This window comes from Camponotus floridanus, unplaced genomic scaffold (assembly GCF_003227725.1).
Source record: "Camponotus floridanus strain SB8 unplaced genomic scaffold, Cflo_v7.5 scaffold79, whole genome shotgun sequence".
In the NCBI taxonomy this organism is placed as follows: Eukaryota; Metazoa; Arthropoda; class Insecta; order Hymenoptera; family Formicidae; genus Camponotus; species Camponotus floridanus.
In genome coordinates this window covers 934,144-953,630 of record NW_020229848.1, presented here as the reverse complement: position 1 = coordinate 953,630, position 19,487 = coordinate 934,144, and the positions used below count along the sequence as shown (strand labels likewise).

Below are 19,487 nucleotides of genomic sequence, written 5' to 3'. Positions count from 1 at the left end.
AGAAACAGCAGTTATGGTTAATATAAAAAAAATTAATATTTAAATATATATGCATGTCATTAATACAATATATTTTTGTAATCAGTAAATACGTAATTGTTATTTTTTTGTTATAATAATATAAATATTTATTTGCATATTTTCAGATAACTATAAAACAGCCAGGGAAAAAGCCAAAAAAGCTGAATTAACATCGGAACTAAATTCTGATACTGATTATGACGTTACGAAAAGAAAAATTATCCCAAGAGAAATTTCCTCATCCTCATCATCAGATGAATCTCTTCAAAAGTGTAAATTACCAACCCCTCCAAATATGCACACACAAAGTATGTTTTAATATTATATATCAATATTAATATATATATATATATATATATATATATATATATATATATAATATAGAGGGTATGTCATTTTAAGTGATGCAGCTGAATATCTCTTAAAGTAAAAGAGATTGGGAAAAATGTTTCAAACAAAAGTTATATGGTTTCGAAAAATGTTTCAAACAAAAGTTATATGGTTTCGAGAGGGACATAAGATGCTGCCATTAGTTTGATCTTAAAGAGTCACCTGAAGGTCGCGTGAAGTTCACTTCCAACTTTTTAAATGGGATGTCCTATATACTTTTACATATTCTTATAGCTTGCTTCAAGAGCTTTCCAAAACACTATAATTAAATATTTTTTCATTAAGTACTTTTCGAGTCATGAGGCTTGAAATCATTTCTTAATTTTACATCAACTATAAAATCTAGTAAAATATTCACACACACATTTTTTGATTATCTTACTTTAATACTTTTGTTACAAAATAATGAGAAGAATCAATGGGTGTAAATAAAAAACAACTATGCTTTTTCTTTTCGTAATGGATTCCTCTCATTATTTTGTACATAAAAATATTAAGGTAAGATAATCAAAAAATGAATATTTTACTAGATATTTATGGCTTATGTAAAATTAAGAAATTATTTCAAGCCCCATGATTCGAAAAGTACTTAATGAAAAAATATTTAATTATAGTCAATAACATGATAAGAAAACTAGCGTCTACGAGCCACAGAGGATGATAAATGCCTGGAAAATTCTTTTTAATTGTACGCGAAATTTTAAACGAAAAACACGGCATATGCATATATTTTACTTGGTGCATTTAACCAAGATATAGATTCTCATTTTTGAGAAATTCTATACAACCCTCTTTACCCCCCTGAAGAAACGTAGACGAGAAAAATATCGGGGCGAAGTCGCTGAATCGGGAATCGAACCCGAGTCTTTCGCTTGCCGGGCGACTTGGTTAAATGCACCAAGTAAAATATATGCATATGCCGTGTTTTTCGTTTAAAATTTCGCGTACAATTAAAAAGAATTTTCTAGGCATTTATCATCCTCTGTGGCTCGTAGATGCTAGTTTTCTTATCATGTTATTGAACATATAACGAGCCTAATTCCTTTCGATTTAATTTAATTCACGCGCTAGCTGAAATGATCGCGTTTCATTGTCCATAGTTATAAACAAATAGACGAGGGTAGTATCGGTGTGGGGCTGAATAGCTCAGTGGTAAGAGCAGTCGCACGGCAAGCGAAAGACTCGGGTTCGATTCCCGATTCAGCGACTTCGCCCCGATATTTTTCTCGTCTACGTCTCTTCAGGGGGGTAAAGAGGGTTGTATAGAATTTCTCAAAAATGAGAATCTATATCTTGGTTAAATGCACCAAGTAAAATATATGCATATGCCGTGTTTTTCGTTTAAAATTTCGCGTACAATTAAAAAGAATTTTCCAGGCATTTATCATCCTCTGTGGCTCGTAGACGCTAGTTTTCTTATCATGTTATTGAACATATAACGAGCCTAATTTCTTTCGATTTAATTTAATTATAGTGTTTTGGAAAGCTCTTGAAGCAAGCTACAAGAGTATGTAAATGTATATAGGATGTCCCATTTAAAAAGTTGGAGATGACCTTCAGGCGACTCTTTAAGGTCAAACTAATAGCAGCATCTTATGCTTTCCTTGAAACCTATAACTTTTGTCTGAAATATTTTTCCTAATCTCTTTTACTTTAAGAGATATTCAGCTTCATTACTTAAAATGACATACCCTCTATATTATATATTATCAAATACTTTTTCTCGGAAAAAATTTGCTTTACATAATTTAGCAATTACAGTTTATCGATATAAATGCAAGCTCTTCTGTAAGTAGTTTAATTAAAAGATTATTAGCTATTATATTTGCTAACACAACATAAAAAATCTAATGTCAATTGTGAAAAGTTAAAATATTGATTTCTCTAATTATTTTAGAGTAAATTTTTATTTACATTTTTTGCAAATCAAGATTATTTGGTTGAAATTTATATAATTTTTATTGACGAAATCAATATTGTTAAATAGTAATATTTTTAAATACAATTTTGATTTTAAAAAATAGAAAGAGATAAAAAAGATTGTATTTAACAATATTTTAAAAATAGCCAATAAAAAAATTTTTTAATTTTATACAATACTTGATATGCCTTTTAAAAAAATATAGATAATGGAATTTTATTTTAAAATAGTCAAGTAAAGTAGTTAGAAGAGCCAACATTTTACCATTTCAGAATTAGCATTGAATTCCCTATGTTCACCAATGCAGAATCTTATATATAATTATATAATACTAAAATGCTAATAAAATTAATAAATTAGAAAGTAAGGAATTATATAAAGCTCTCTATTTGAAAATACAAGTTTGACTTTAATAAACCATAAGGACCGAACGCGGATGATAGTGCGTGAGTTTCAACGAGAATTAAGTTTTCGTTGAAATAGATGTATGTGCTCTGAGCACAACTATTTCTTGGTACGATACTAAGGAGTTTAAATAATTCTCGTTATAGGGAGAATAGAGGGGAAATCAAAATAATTTCTCGAAGTAACGAGAATTATTTAAATGCCTTGGTATTGTACCAAAAAATAGTTGCCCAGGACACGTATATCAGTTTCAACTTAATTCTTGTTGAAACTCATGCACCATCATCCATGTTCGGCTCTTACGGTCTATTGAAAGTCAAACTTGTATTTTTAAATTAAAAAGGTTATTAATAAATTAATAAAAGCTAATAAAATAAAATTATTATAAAATAAATATGCTATAAAATTATAAAATATGTTCACTTTTTTATATTATAGAGGTAATATAACTAATATCATAATTGTTTTTTTATACATAGAATTATCAAGAAGTACAAGTCGCAAAAATGCAAGCAGCAACAGCCAATCAAGATTAGTTCAGGATCACTTATCTAATGAAGTTCAGGATAAACGTATGAAGCACTTACCGGATGGATCATTAAACATTTCGGATGGATCATTAAACATTTCGAATAATAATTATATTTCGCAAGACAATGAACATAACATAGAAAATAATAAAACAAAAGATGTCAACAATAAAATTGGTATATAATTTATGTTCTTTAAAATTAGCTTTATGATCTTTCATGGCTGTGTTATCAGTAAACATATCTGTGAAGAAATAATAATTATTATTACTATTTATTCTATTTTTTGATATTATTATTAATATTATTATTATCATTTTTATCAGCATTATCTTTATCATGTTTATCATTATCTTAATTATATTAACTTCATATTTTTATCATGTTTTTATTATTTTTATTATTTTATTATACAAAATAAAGATTTTTGTGATCGTATTTTTTGTCTCTGCACTTTATAAGTAAAATATGCCATGGTATACGTTGATAGCATGAACAAGAATCTATTCTATATACAATATATGCATATACAATCTTAATAGTTTTTAAAAAATTGGAAATTTAATAAGTAATCTTTATTATTTTTGTTCTTATTTACAATATAGTGCTTCAGTATTTTAAAGAAATTATCCGTCAGCAATCATACTTCAGGACACAATTATGGCAAATAGCAGATGATTTAAGAGACATGAAAAATGAACTGATGCAACAAATCCGTCAACGGCCAAATGGCAATAATCAAAGAGAAGAGTCTATTTTTTCTTTTCTCCATCTTCCTTTTAATTCTATCGAAGATTTAGAAGAGCATGTTGAGCAATTTTTAAACCAACCAAATAATTTCGAAACATCAGTAATAATACTTCGTTAATTATCATTAAACTATAACTAGTAGTTGGATACTAATACTTTAGTAGTAGTTGAATAGTATAATTATATATTTATGATACACAGAAATTGTTGCAATTCTCATGTTTGCTGTTAATTTTTTATTTTAAATTATTTGCAATGATATAAGTTTTCAAAAATATTTTAAAGACAATTATAGCTAATTGATCTAAAATTTTAAATAGGTATGTTGATTATAAAATACAAATTAACTTAGTAAATAAATTCAAATTGCAAATAAAAATTTATTAAATCAAATTAGTATATAAATTTCAAAAAATGAAACTGATTTTTTTTCAATTCTTTTTAATTCTATTTTTATTACATTGTAAGTCTAATTAGTGTTTACTATGGAAATATATTACTAAAAATTAATAATAAATATTCAAATTATTAAATTAATATTAAATATATTTGTTACACTTGTAATTTTCAAAATAAAATGTACTCAAAACATTTATTGTAGGTTAAAGAAGTATCTCGAGTTGGAGGAAAACATCCTTATGAATTTATTAAGCGCAATTGTACTCGTTTATTGACCAATGAGCTAGCAGAAAAATATAGTTGGCTTGGAGCAAAACAAAAGCGAAAGTTTTGTCATTTAAAACTCGCTGACTTGTTAATTAGTAAGCGTCTAATATACATAATGCTATTTATTTGTATACTAATACAATTTTTCTTATCTAAATGATTAATCTTAATAAAACCACATGTATAATCAAAAAAGAAATTACTGATTACAAGATCCTGATTTTTATTACAGTTTCCGGTCAAGAGAGTAATTCCGAATATACTAAAAAAATTTTAGAAGAGGCGATCCAGAAATGGCTGCGAAGAGCCAAAGAAAGATTGAATGCTGAGAAGAAGAAGGAAGATAAATAAAGAATTGAACAAGAGAAAGAAGACGAATTTTGATATATTATCTACATATATATTATCTACATATGACACACATGATGTGTAATATTAACATTGTAATAGCGTTCAAAGTTTTAGTTTTAAGTTGTTAAAGTTAATTTGATAATACGTACGTATGTGATACTAATGTAACCATGTACTATATGTAACCATGTTCAAATATTTAATTTCTAGTTAAGATTTATTATAATGCGTAATATTGCGATATTTCTAGAAATGGAAAGTTTATTTTATAATACGTACGTATGTGATACTAATGTATATGTAACCATGTCTAAAGATTTAATTTTTAGTTGTTAAGATTTATTATAATGCGTAATATTACGATATTTCCAGAAACGAAAAGTTTATAATACGTACGTATGTGATACTAATATGTATATGTGACCATGTCCAAAGATTTAATTTTTAGTTGTTAAGATTTATTATAATGCGTAATATTGTGATATGTTCCAGAAATGGAAGATGATAATTCTGTGAGATATATATATATATGTATATATATATATATATATATATATATATATATATATATATATACAGGGAGATCCCGAAAAACCTTCCGTCTTTAAAATGACGTATTCCTGATACTATTCTAAGACAATTTTTTCTTTACCAAAATTTGATTTGAAGCGTAGTTTTTGAATTATAAGCAAAAATAGTTAGTAAATCATGCGTCGGGTACAGGAGGCAGGCAGGGGCGGCCCGACGCGCCGCGAGCGCGGGCGCAGCTGACCGACAGGCGATTACCACTGCATGAGTCACTAACTATTTTATCTTATAACATAAAATTATGCTTGAAATAAAATTTTGGTAAAGAAGAAAATGTCTTAGAATTACATCAGGAATACGTGTTCCTTAAAATAATGTTAATTATTAAAAGTTATTCCGGATCGCCGACCGTCGAACGTTGTAATCAGCTGATTGCTACACGCGATGTGTGTATGGCGGAGTGTGTGCGTAAAAGAGAGAGAGAGAGAGAGAGAGAGAGAGAGAGAGAGAGATTGCTCACTCACCTTGTAGCAGCGTAGCGAATCTTTATGCTACGTATTGTTGTAACTGCTGCACGATTATCAGATCGCTGCACCGCTGATGTTAGAGATGCGCGACACATCGAAACTTTCTCACTTCGAAACACTTTTACACTCGATTAACACAGATTACGCGATAACGAGTTTATTATTCTGTTTATTACTCACTCGATTCACATCGTTTTATCGAGACTAAAAATTACTTTAAAAGAAACGCGAGAGAACACATGACTCGACGCGAAGCGACGGACCGCGGAGACTGCGCGACCACGAGGGTTATGTGTTGCCAGAAACGCGACACGCGACATCTAACAATAAACGACTTGCACGACTGACGCGTGATTGACGCGAGATAAGACGAACAATCGGCTAAAACTTTCTCATTGCGAATGCGGTAGAAAACATGAAACGTATAAAACATGAAACGTACTTAAAATAATTAATTATTTATTATAAATAATAACTATTTTTAATCATAATAAATAATTATTATTTTAAAAAGCATGTGTTATGCGTTATTACATTTTCGAAACTATTGCATTCACGATGCGAAGATTTCAGTCAATCGCAGGAATAATGTAATTAACAAATTACATTTGGGAAAATTTATTTTTATTCTGCTCACAATAAAATGTTCCAACGTGAAAATGTATTGGTCGCTCTGAAAAGAGCGGATTGATTAAAAAAAATTTTAGAGCAGATGCTCAAAATGCCCGCCATCCATCCTAACGCAAGCTCTCATGCGTTTTAATAAATTTCTTTCGACGTTTTCCATTATTTCTTCGTCGATATTCCAAATAGCGAATCGTAATCTTGTCTCTAGATCTTCGATATTTTCGGGAAGCGTTTTATAAATGATTTCCTTACAGTATCCCCATAAGAAAAAATCTAGAGGGTTGAGATCCGGAGATCTTGCGGGCCAACGTATCGGGCCGTATCGACCCATCCAGCGTCCAGGAAAATTCTCGTTCAAAAAATTTGTAACAATTCTGGCGTTGTGTGGCCCAGCACCGTCTTGTTGAAAGATAATATTATTTCTTTCAAATAATGGCACATCTTCCAGGAAATGTGGTAGATTTTCTGTTAAAAAATCGACGTAGGTTCCTCCAGTTAAAATGTCTGGAAGAATAACCGGACCAAGAATTTCAGTGCCCATTATTCCAGCCCATACATTAATCTTCCAACGAGTTTGAAAATTTCGTAATCGCGTGACTCTCGGATTTTCTTCGCTCCAAAAGTGCATATTATGCACATTAAAAATTCCTTCTTGTGTGAATAGCGATTCATCGCTGAATATCACACGAGAGGAATATCTTGGATCTTGATCGACGTTTCGCAAAAAATTTTCGCAAAACGTTCGTCTTGCAGGGTAATCTGCTGGTCGTAAATGCTGCACGCGTGTATAATGAAACGCGTGCAACTTTTCTTCTTTTAATATTCTTTGTACGGTTGTATACGATAAATCATGTTCTCGAGCGACTACCCGAATACTTGTTTCGGGATTATCCTCGAAAGTACGTAGAACTCTTTCTGTATTCCGTACATTTCTAACGCTGCGATTTCTCCCAGCGTCATGTTTGTTCGGCAGGACACTGCCAGTATCGTATAATCTTTGAGCTGCTCCAAGTATGACATGATCCGATGGATGTCTTCGGTTTGGATATAATTCGGCGTATCTTCTTGCAGCAGGATTCTGCTGCCCGTGACACTCGCCAAGTGCCATCAGCATGTCGTAGTATTCTTGATTTGTGTACGCTGCCATATCTTCTTCGCGCTTATTGATATCGCTTATTGAGATCGCTGATAATCGCAAGCTTATTGATTGCATTATCGATCGTGCGTTTAATTTATACGATCTTCGCTGGGGGTCTGCGTCCCTCCTCGCCTCCCGCGACCAATCGCTAATAAGCGTGCGCGACATTCGCGATTGGTCGCGGGAGGCGAGGAGGGGCGCAGACCCCCAGCGAAGATCGTATAAATTAAACGCACGATCGATAATGCAATCAATAAGCTTGCGATTATCAGCGATCTCAATAAGCGATATCAATAAGCGCGAAGAAGATATGGCAGCGTACACAAATCAAGAATACTACGACATGCTGATGGCAATTGGCGAGTGTCACGTGCAGCAGAATCCTGCTGCAAGAAGATACGCCGAATTATATCCAAACCGAAGACATCCATCGGGTCATGTCATACTTGGAGCAGCTCAAAGATTATACGATACTGGCAGTGTCCTGCCGAACAAACATGACGCTGGGAGAAATCGCAGCGTTAGAAATGTACGGAATACAGAAAGAGTTCTACGTACTTTCGAGGATAATCCCGAAACAAGTATTCGGGTAGTCGCTCGAGAACATGATTTATCGTATACAACCGTACAAAGAATATTAAAAGAAGAAAAGTTGCACGCGTTTCATTATACACGCGTGCAGCATTTACGACCAGCAGATTACCCTGCAAGACGAACGTTTTGCGAAAATTTTTTGCGAAACGTCGATCAAGATCCAAGATATTCCTCTCGTGTGATATTCAGCGATGAATCGCTATTCACACAAGAAGGAATTTTTAATGTGCATAATATGCACTTTTGGAGCGAAGAAAATCCGAGAGTCACGCGATTACGAAATTTTCAAACTCGTTGGAAGATTAATGTATGGGCTGGAATAATGGGCACTGAAATTCTTGGTCCGGTTATTCTTCCAGACATTTTAACTGGAGGAACCTACGTCGATTTTTTAACAGAAAATCTACCACATTTCCTGGAAGATGTGCCATTATTTGAAAGAAATAATATTATCTTTCAACAAGACGGTGCTGGGCCACACAACGCCAGAATTGTTACAAATTTTTTGAACGAGAATTTTCCTGGACGCTGGATGGGTCGATACGGCCCGATACGTTGGCCAGCAAGATCTCCGGATCTCAACCCTCTAGATTTTTTCTTATGGGGATACTGTAAGGAAATCATTTATAAAACGCTTCCCGAAAATATCGAAGATCTAGAGACAAGATTACGATTCGCTATTTGGAATATCGACGAAGAAATAATGGAAAACGTCGAAAGAAATTTATTAAAACGCATGAGAGCTTGCGTTAGGATGGATGGCGGGCATTTTGAGCATCTGCTCTAAAATTTTTTTTAATCAATCCGCTCTTTTCAGAGCGACCAATACATTTTCACGTTGGAACATTTTATTGTGAGCAGAATAAAAATAAATTTTCCCAAATGTAATTTGTTAATTACATTATTCCTGCGATTGACTGAAATCTTCGCATCGTGAATGCAATAGTTTCGAAAATGTAATAACGCATAACACATGCTTTTTAAAATAATAATTATTTATTATGATTAAAAATAGTTATTATTTATAATAAATAATTAATTATTTTAAGTACGTTTCATGTTTTATACGTTTCATGTTTTCTACCGCATTCGCAATGAGAAAGTTTTAGCCGATTGTTCGTCTTATCTCGCGTCAATCACGCGTCAGTCGTGCAAGTCGTTTATTGTTAGATGTCGCGTGTCGCGTTTCTGGCAACACATAACCCTCGTGGTCGCGCAGTCTCCGCGGTCCGTCGCTTCGCGTCGAGTCATGTGTTCTCTCGCGTTTCTTTTAAAGTAATTTTTAGTCTCGATAAAACGATGTGAATCGAGTGAGTAATAAACAGAATAATAAACTCGTTATCGCGTAATCTGTGTTAATCGAGTGTAAAAGTGTTTCGAAGTGAGAAAGTTTCGATGTGTCGCGCATCTCTAACATCAGCGGTGCAGCGATCTGATAATCGTGCAGCAGTTACAACAATACGTAGCATAAAGATTCGCTACGCTGCTACAAGGTGAGTGAGCAATCTCTCTCTCTCTCTCTCTCTCTCTCTCTCTCTCTCTCTTTTACGCACACACTCCGCCATACACACATCGCGTGTAGCAATCAGCTGATTACAACGTTCGACGGTCGGCGATCCGGAATAACTTTTAATAATTAACATTATTTTAAGGAACACGTATTCCTGATGTAATTCTAAGACATTTTCTTCTTTACCAAAATTTTATTTCAAGCATAATTTTATGTTATAAGATAAAATAGTTAGTGACTCATGCAGTGGTAATCGCCTGTCGGTCAGCTGCGCCCGCGCTCGCGGCGCGTCGGGCCGCCCCTGCCTGCCTCCTGTACCCGACGCATGATTTACTAACTATTTTTGCTTATAATTCAAAAACTACGCTTCAAATCAAATTTTGGTAAAGAAAAAATTGTCTTAGAATAGTATCAGGAATACGTCATTTTAAAGACGGAAGGTTTTTCGGGATCTCCCTGTATATATAAAGATTTATATATTATTATGTATATTGTTAAAACAGTATTTTCAATGCCAAGCTCAAAAGCTAATAGCGATTTCGGCTGGTCTGCACCGACTGCACATTTCGGGTGTTATATGTTCGGCTGGTCGAATGGTGCAGTCCCTCACTGGAGCTGCGTATTCGTCTGGGCTCAGTATACCGCACAGGTGCATGTTGGGTGTACACAAAGTGGCTCTCACAAATTTGTTGGAGCCAGTTGGTGTAATCGGCCAGTGGTTGGTGTGTACGCACTGCATACACTTGCACCAACTCTACACAGGTGGCACACCAGTGCAGACCAGCCGAAATCGCTATAATAAATGTCTATATTTAAAATAAATCAATTATTTTATTATTTTTAAATAAATTATTATTAGATCCGCAAGTCATTATATATATCCTATTTACGTCCATGATATATCCAAAATAAGACCATTTTCGACCTATTTCGGATTTACTTTGGATCTCGTAGTAAGTCCTAAGATAATCCAAGATAAGTCCAAAATAAGTTCGACAACAGTCCTGTTTCGAATATTTGACGAATGTCCAAAGTTGTGTCAAACGTACGTGATTTGGATGTCCATCAGACGTCCGACGGATTCTTTTTGGATCAAAAATGGATGTCCGACGTCCAAAAGTAGACGTTCAATGGACATTCACCGAATGTCCATGTGCTATCTGGGTTCTTAGTATATACTTAATATATCATAGTATGTATCTCAAATGTTCTGAGAATATAAGCATTGTACTTTTGCGATATTCTTCGAACATTCTCAGTATCTACATGTGCTGTTAGGGAAATTAATTGACATTGGTAGAAACGGATATTAGTCATTCGCACCCCGATATTTTTTCTCTTGTTTCCTTCCTTCTCATTGAACTTTTTATAATTTGTACGTACTATTTCTTTCTAGCAGGATGTTCGTGCAATGTAAATTTTAAACATTAATAAGAATTAATTTTCTTAAAGTACAATCTCATTTTGAAATATATTTGTACCAGAAAATTATTCGTACATTGTTCTCACTTTGGAGAATCAGAATATTACAAATTAAATAAGGAAATAGGAAGGAAATAAAGAAGGAAAAATAAGAAAATCTCGGCTTAGCCACTCGCACCCCGATATATTTTTCTTATTTTTCCTTCTTTATCTCCTTCCTATTTCCTTATTTAATTTGTACATTCTGATTCTCCAAAGTGAGAACAATGTATGTATAATTTTCTGGTAAAAATATATGTATCTCAAAATGAAATTGTATTAAGAAAATTAATTCTTATTAATATTTAAAATTTACATTGCACGAACATCCTGCTATGACTCTTAGCCTTTTTTCCTAACACTCGTTATTTATTATAATATATAGAACCTTTTATATTATTAATTAATTTATATTTTAATTGTTTATGTAAAAAAGAATCTAAAATGTATTGCTTATTTATTGCAAAGTATTGCTAATGTATTGATAATTGTATTACTTGTGTTGCTCGTATTTTATTGCAACTTTTACCTTTTAATATATTTATAAAAAAATGTAATGATTGCTACAGTCATTAACTCTACACTTTCTATATTGTTAGAATGTAATTTTATTTTTACACTTTAACAGTCTATTTAAACTATTATTTTACTATTATTTTATAATCATTTTAAATCTTTTATATTATTGTAATTATTATTTTTTTTAATTTTTTTTTTAAGAGAAACTTTCGAGCTTTCAAGACAGCATTAAATCGCAAGGTAGAGAGAGAAATTGCCAAAAGGACAAAATTGGAAAGAATAGCGTCCGTTCTTTATAAACGATATGGTAAAAGTGAGAGCAATAACGAGAGTGAGAATGAAAGTGAACATATTGTCAATCAATGCTATATTATCAATGCTAATCATGATAAAAATAATGATGTTACCGGAGATAATAACATAAATGTTTTTAATTGTAACAATGATAAAGATGATCATAATGAAAGTGATAATCTTGAAAATAATGAACTATTAAGACATGATGCTAGTAATAGTGAACTGAGTATCGAAAATTTCTCTGACAATGAGAATTCCAGAGTTCATGACACAGAGTCTACTCATACTTGCACTGAAAGTGACGTAGAAGGAATAGGTGTTCAAGAATTGGTTTCAAGTGATGAAACAGATATAGAAGAAGAGCAAATACATTGTCTACATATAAATGAGATAGGCCAATATGTTGCTATAAAAATAAAAGAATGGGCATGTGAAGAAGGTATGTTATCAATGCGTAAATTGCAATCATTGCTTTTAAAACTTCATCCAGTATTCCCAAATCTATGCCTTACTTACAAAACTCTTTTGAACACTGTACGCAATATACAATTGATTCAAATCGATGATGGTGAAATCTGGTACAAGGGTATTATTTTTAATTTAGACTCCATGAATTTAAATAATTATCTGGAGCGATTCAATAAAATTGTGATTGATATTAATATTGATGGTCTGCCTATATCCAAAAGTTCCTCGAGTAAATTTTGGCCTATACTAGGAAGACTTGTATGGTCTAAAAATGAACCCTTTATTATCTCGATATATAAAGGAAATAAAGATCCTAATATACAAGACTTTTTACATTCATTTGTCAGAGAGATTGAATATTTAGAAAATGGATACATACGTAATGGCATTCGATACACATTTTCTATAAGGCATTATATTTTAGATGCCCCAGCTCGCGCAAAAATTAAATGCTGTAAAGATCACGTAGGATATTGCGCATGTGAAAAATGTGAAGTCATTGGCGAATATATTGATAATAGGATGACCTTTGTTGAGCTTAACGAGCCTTTGAGGACGGATGAATCATACAATAATCAAAAGCAACCATATCACCATACTGGTCACTCACCATTGGAAAAAATTGAAACTGGCCTAGTATCACAGTTTCGTCTTGATGGAATGCACTTGATTTTCCTAGGTGTTATAAAGAGATTACTTTTGACTTGGAAGATGTGCAATGGGCCGTGGAAATTGCATCGGAATACTATTGCAGCTATTTCTTCGGAATTAATATTATTGAAACCTTCATGTCCTCAAGATTTTAATAGACCTCCAAGATCTCTTGCAGAAATATCTTTTTATAAAGCTATAGAGTTCAGAAGATTCTTGTTGTATGATGGAATATTAGTACTAAGAGATTATTTAGATGAAAACATTTACAAGCATTTTCTTCTTTTACATTGTGGAATATATATCTTAAGCAGCCCTGTTTTAGTAAAATCTCATTGCAAATATGCAGGTCAATTGTTAAGGACCTTCATTAAACATTCTGTTGCTATTTATGGTGCAAGATTTGTAGTTTATAATGTCCATTCTATGTGCCATTTAGAGGAAGAGTGTCAGCAACATGGCCATCTGGAAAACTTTAACGCATTTGTTTTTGAAAATAAATTGCAAGGTATAAAAAGATTACTCCATTCTGGTTATAAACCATTGCAACAGGCTGCTTATCGTGACTTAGAAAAAGGACCACAAAATGTAATTCTTGAAAATGAAGAAAATCATGTTTTTCTTTCTATGCAAAGAAATCATCCTGTTAATGAAATCATTAATGGCATCCAGTATAAAAAAATTACAGTGAATAACATCATATTCCAATGTAACAATAAAGATTCATGTTTTAAAACTGTTGATGGTGAAATTGCCATTCTACACAATATTGTGCAAAGACAAGACCAAATATATTTTGTAGGCCATTTTTTTTCTCAAACTGGAAATGCCTATGAATATCCTTTGTCTTCAGTTGAACTTGGTATAGTACGAGTATCACATTTGAGTATGGAAAAGCAAATTGTTTTATTAACTAATATTGCAGCAAAATGTTGGCTTATGCCAGATGGAAATTCATTTGTTTGTGTTCCTCTTTTGCATACCATTCCTTTACTGAAGTAGCTTAAAATATTTTTAAAAAGATTATTTCTCTCATCATTACAGCTGTATTGTTATACTTTTAGGTTCGCTATTTTTATAATTATATACATTTTTATGTTTGTTCTTTTACGGTATATGGCTTTATTTTAATGTATGTTTAACATTTTTTTCAGTTTGTTGTGTTCAAATTTTTAACTCATAAAGGCCGCGAGCTGACACAAGAAGATGATGAATTTTACGACGTTGGCCGTACGGAATGGATTACGGATATAGATGAAAATATGGAAGCAAAAATCAAATGGCCTCCTTGCAATGCAGGGAAATTTGTCCAAAAAGAATTACCTGCATCTCCAGATTGGATAGAAGAACGTATAATTATTAGAAAATTTTATGGTAAGTACAGAAAACACAAAAACTTTGCTTGTGTGATTATTGCTTCTTTATAAAGGAATCATAGCATATTTATGTATTTTTTCTTAAAGATTTATGTCTTATATTCTTTTTTATTCCGGTTTTCCATACATTAGTATTTCTAATTTTATAGATGCACGCATTAATGTCATAATTTCGTATAAGGGAATCATAGATAATTCAAATTATGAAACAGACAAGGAATTTGGTAAGGGTATGAGAAAGAAAAAAAAAATTGTTTTCTTGATTCAACAGAATCAGAGAAGGAATCAGACAATAACAAATGTCCCGTAAAATCTAAGACAATTGAAAAAAACAACAAAAAACAATTCAAAAAATATACTAATGTCTCAAAAAATACAAAAAAGATAGCGCCACCTCCTTCTATTTCTGCATCTTTTTGTAAAAGTACATGCATGTTATCACCAGAAAGGCAGTCAAAAACAAGACAGCACATAAAACAACCCAAGTTACCGTTAAATATTAAAATCTCAGAATCTTCAAAGCAAAGCCATACAGACACTATAAATGTTCTCAGAAATATAAGGGAAAAGAATAAAGAGTCAGATAAAAGAACGCAATTATTTGAAAGGTTAAAAAAACATGGACATGAAAAATTACATAAACATGAAGAAAAAGCTGCTTTATCTTTTATGCAAGAAACTCTACAAGAACAAAATATATATGAGATACAAGAAGCAATTATACTATCTCCTTTAAAAGGAAAGGAAACTCCACAGAAGAATGGTACTATAGATAAATTTATAATATCCAACTGAGTAAAAAATTATCTGTTAATAAGAGTATTATTTCAGATAGAAGCTTACGTTCTCCGTTACAAATGCTTAGTCCAAATTGTTGTAACAATAGCAACAAATCTTATTGTCATTTATTTAAAACTCCAGAGAAGAATAATAATTCCTCTCCATTAAAAAGTTCAGAGACAGAAAGTTATACCGCTTATCACTTAAGTCCTAGTTTATTACAGCCAGTAACACGTAAAGGAAATAAAAGTAAGCAAAATGCATGTTTAATATAGAAAAATATATATTACTAATTGTAAGATAACTGTTGGATCTTACTGTCATTTATTTAAAACTCCAGAGAAGAATAATAATTCCTCTCCATTAAAAAGTTCAGGGACAGAAAGTTATACCGCTCATCATTTAAGTCCTAGTTTATTACAGCCAGTAACACGTAAAGGAAACGAAAGTAAGCAAAATGTTTAATATGGAAAAATATATATTACTAAAATAACTGTTGGATATATTTTTTAAATATTAAATAATATATCTCTAAAATAACATTTTTTTCTATGATTAATTTCAGAAGATTCATCACTACAAACTATGCTTGCTAATTGTATTTACAAATTAGATGAAAATATGAAAATTACAAAACAAATTAACAGCAAAGTGGATATTTTTATTATGAATCAAGAAAAACTACACCGTTATTTACTTCCTGGAGAAAAAGTTGTTAAACGCCCTAGTGGTCTTCCATCTTTTCTAGTTGAAACTGAGCATGAATTGAATCAAATGGAAGAATTTCTTAAAGATGATAACAATTTATCAGCAGCGGTAAGTTTAGATCAATAATATATAATTAATATTTTTTGAAGCCAACTGCACAACTGGTTGCTCGGGTAATTGCGGGCAGTCAAAAATAATACTTGTGGCCGTGGCTATTAAATTTTAAGATAAAAAAGATAATTTTTAGATAAAAATAATATGTAGAAGAGAAGAGTGTAACATGACAAAAGAGAAGATAAGTTACAGACGGAATTTATATCAATTTATACCACACAATTTATTTAAAAAGAAAATTATTAAAGAAGAAAATTGTGTCCGCCAATGCTCTTAGTATCGCGTGTTGCCTATGCAAACAGCATTATTGATGTTTTTTTAGTTGTACATACAGGCCTGGTTTACATTATTGTGCACGTTTAAGTTATAATTATTTTATTTGACAAATAATTTTCTATTTCCAGACCTTTTATTTTGCAAAATTTATTGACCCAAAAAGCATAGAAAATTCTGTCAGAAAATTGCTATCGAAAATTTTAAGTAACTCTGTAGCTAACAATTATAATTTCCGTGGTACACGAGGAAAACAAAGATCTTAAGATATGGGAACTAGTACAAGGTAAGAATTTATTGTTGTTAATATTCCATTTTGTTTCTTAGATAATACACGTCATTTTTATTTTTGATTTATTTTGTATTAAGAACTATACTGCACACGTAATTTATTTTGTCTTACTTATTTATATTTTTATTTTATATACTTTTTGTTTGAATGTTTAAGTGCTCTAATGACACGCTTTGAAGCAAAAGATTTGACAGTATGTGACAAAGTTGCTAGTACTTGGCTTGCAAATGCATCATGGCGTAAACAACATAATGGCAGTGTGTAGAAGAGAACTGATATCTACAATCAATGCCTAACGATGAAGAAAAGGCAATCAAAAGTCCGGTTTTAGGTCGACTATAGAGAATTTTCTTAGGCTGTGCTCAACGCAAAATTGTTATCAACGCTGCAAATGTATTATATACGTAGGTCCTTGGCATAGCCGTAAAATTCTCTCTAAATGTCCGCTGCTAGTCAAGTGCTCGGTTTATTTTTTGGACAACTATAAGTACAACGCACGTAAGCATTGTGAAACTGAAAAAGAATATAAACGACTGTAAACAATAAATTTATTAAATTTGCAAAAAATTTCTTTATAAATGAAAGCAATTATTAAATAATTTCAAATTAGTGACACTAGCCACACCGTTATATATAGATCAACTTGACTATCAGCATCGCATAGTGACGTACATTAATAATGACATTTCAGAGAATTTTTTTGTATTGGAAGAATAGCTATAGTGCCAGGGACTTGAGTTTACGTAAAGTAACGTGAATTATAACTGATACTGCGCTGGCTGGCAGTAATTTTGAAATACAGTTTTATATAAATTGCTGATCATTACTGGTGACAAAAAGTTTAAAGTTTTTGTTTATTTTGTTACTATAGTACAAAAATGTCTGTTCTGTTATAATAATAATATTTTATTCTAAATAATTAGTAATATTTTGAATTAATAGTAACATTTTGAGTAATTATATTAGTAGTAATTATTAGAGTTTACATTGGAAAGAAAAAGATATACAGCCAATTTAACCATAAAAAACGGATTCTTTTTTCAAGTTACTTGTAACTGTTTTGCATTTTTTGGCTGATTTTTGCTTATTATTTAATTCTTTTTATTTCTTGCTACGAAACTAGGCTACAGGCCTGTCCTAAGTCATATAATGCTGCTGTGATTTAAATGCAATTTTATTTAAGAGAAATATTTTAAATATAGTTTTAAATATGAGTGCATAACTTATAATTGTTAGTATTTATGCACTTATTATACATTAACGAGAAAAATTTTCTTATATATGTTACACATAAGTAACATATATGTACTTATATTACATATAGGTACATATTGTAAGTAATTATAAGTAAGTTAATGAAATATTTGAAGATTATTTTTAAGACAAACATCTTACATCTGATTTTAAATTTTAATTGTCTTTTTAACTGGATTAGATTTCTTTGTAATTATGTCTAAATTAAATTTTCTACAATGACATTTTGATTAATAAGTTACTTTATAATTTGTTAAAATTCTTTTATATAAGTATACATATAAGTACATATTGTAAGTATAAGTAATTATAAGTATAAGTTAACGAAATATTTATCAAGATTATTTTTGAGGCAAACATCTTATATACAACATCTAATTTTAGATTTTAGCTAGTTTTATTTCTAACTAGATTGGATTTCTTTGTAATCATAAAATGTTCTCGCTGTTTCTAATAAAATTTTCTACAGTGAATTTCTTAATAAATGATTTTAAAAATTGTTAAAATGTTTTTATATAATTTTTATTAATCTTTAATTTTTTGTTGGAAACATTTGCAAACATTTATTTTAACTTTTTCTTGCTTAGATTTTAATTTATAAAAATATACAGAGTATTTGCATTCAAAACTTGCACATCATACATTTTCTAAAGATCATTTTAAGACGAAAATTCTAATGCTCAATTCTTAAGGGTATATAATAATTTTTATATAAAAAGCATTTACAGTTGGTTAATGAGATTGCCTAAGTTCACGCGCTTAGACCAGCTTTAAATTTTTTTTATTTAAAAATTATTATAATATATATATATTTTTTTTATGTATTTTGGCATTCAAATTTTTTCTTAAAATGATTTCAAAAACGGCTGATGTGCGAGTTCTGGGTCATCCCATATAATAAAATTTATATTAAAAATCTAGTAAAATAATCAAAAATACATCATTATTAACGAAATATGGATATCAATAAAAGATCGAAATTATGCCCACCAGTTGATCGAATTGATGTAAAAATCGATTGCAGATTGATTTAGTCAATTTGACATCAAATCGATAACTTTTTGATAATTTATTCCTCACTGGGTAGCGACATAAAGTTATTTTATAAATTTTTATCTATTTTATATAAAATTTTTCATAAAAATTTCATATAAAATTTTATTTATAATTTATACTCGCATATTGCACTTTACATAGATACTTTTAATTACATATTTTGTACTTTTAAATAGGTAATGAACGGATTATTTTCGTTTATTTGCCGGACATTTACTTGTCCGATTTATAAAATTAGTTTAATATCTGAAACTCTTGCATTGAAATCAGAAATTAAATT

General features: G+C 30.9%; 1 long non-coding RNA gene across 1 annotated transcript; it reads left to right on the top strand.

Annotated features, from left to right (window-relative positions):
* The first annotated feature begins 3,971 nt into the window (after window positions 1-3,971).
* On the top strand, window positions 3,972-5,010 carry LOC112639623. Its single transcript, XR_003123591.1, has 3 exons — window positions 3,972-4,117; window positions 4,619-4,778; window positions 4,916-5,010. It is a non-coding gene; the product is annotated as an uncharacterized LOC112639623 (long non-coding RNA).
* Window positions 5,011-19,487: the final 14,477 nt, after the last annotated feature.